Source organism: Ochotona curzoniae, unplaced genomic scaffold, assembly GCF_017591425.1.
Source record: "Ochotona curzoniae isolate NIBS_2020 unplaced genomic scaffold, NIBS_Ocur_1.0 scaffold_1037, whole genome shotgun sequence".
Classification (NCBI taxonomy): domain Eukaryota; kingdom Metazoa; phylum Chordata; class Mammalia; order Lagomorpha; family Ochotonidae; genus Ochotona; species Ochotona curzoniae.
Window position 1 is genome coordinate 20,416,993 of NW_024467083.1, and position 1,541 is coordinate 20,418,533.

Genomic DNA, 1,541 nt, shown 5'->3' on the forward strand with positions numbered 1-1,541 from the left:
TTCACGCAAACTTCCTACTGTCCTCCATACTACTTCTGGATTTGTTCTAATATAAAAATAATACTTTCAGTGAGTGAAATTGCTGCTCTAGTGTGATGAACATGGCTTTCCTGCAGCTTCACAGGACCCCCGGCACACTGCTACGTGTCCCCACTATGAAAAGCTCAGAACAGCAGATTCACATTTCATAACATGGCGAGATGTTCCAGGGCGTGTCATTAAGTGATAAAAGCAGTTTACGAAGCAGGATGCTTCTATTTTGGGTACTGTCTGGATGACTGTATATGTGGGCTGAAACACTAACAGAGGTGACCTCTGGGCTGCAGGAATGCAGGTGACTTCTGACTTGCTCTTTCTGCCTCTTCTATTCTATCCTCTTTCTGCAATGAGCTGATAGATTATTTGCAGAGGTGGAGTATAGGATTTGGGGGTGAGGTGATTCCTTCAGCTTGGTGAGTCCCTTTTTTCAGATCGGAGAGTTCAGGGGTGTTTGAATTTTTCAGACCCCAAGGTCAGCAAACCATTCCTTTCGGGCTCAGAGACGTTTGCCCTTAAATCAAGGGGCCAAGCCATGAGAAAACACCATGCATGATCCTGACATGATAGCCCAATGGCTAAATCCTCATTTTAAACACGCTGGGATCCTGTATGGACACTGGATCGTGTTTTGGCTGCTCCACTTCTCTTCCAGCTCCCTGCTTGTGGCCTAGGAAAGCAGGGGAGGACAGCCCAAAGCCATGGGACCCGGCACTCACATGGGAGACCTGGAAGAAGCTCCTGGCTCCTGGCTTTGGATTCGCTCAGCTCTAGCTGTTGTGACCACTTGGGGAGTGAACCAGTGGATGGAAGATTTTTCTCTCTGTTTCTCCTCTGTTTGAATATTCCTTCTAATAAAAATAAATAAATCTGAAAGAGAGAAGAAAAGAAAGAAAGAAAGAAAGAAAAGACCCTGCACAAAAAGGTTATCAGGCTCTCCACCTTGTCACTTTGTTAGACATCAGCTGTGATCTTGAATTTCTGTGATACTCACACGTATCCCTCTCACCCTCAGGGTTTGCTGAAGTAGCCCCACCCCAACTCTCCTTAATCATAAGCCCAAAGGTCTCTGTGTTCTAGCCACATCTTGCTAGCAATCAACTCCAGTTCAGATCAAGGTTTCATCTTTCCATCTCCAGTCTTGGTGCTACTGATCCCCACCTCCCATGCAGGCCAGGAGGGACAGCAGTCGGTCAAGCCTCTTCTTCCTCACACTGGTGCTGCCTGACACTCATGTGGAGCCAGTGATTCAACCCTCGGCAACACCTGCAGAGACTGTCCCACTGCAAATTCAGTGTAGCATTTTTCTAGTTCAAGGATCTCAACCAAGTCTCATTCCTCTCTCACTCAAGTCATTAGTTATCACTAGTTACCTACTGCACATTTATAATGTGAGAAGCAAACACTAAGTATTTCATATACACCATATTTTTAAAATATTTATTTATTTTTATTGGAAAGTCAGATATACAGAGAGGAAGAGAGACACGGAGGAATATCTTCTG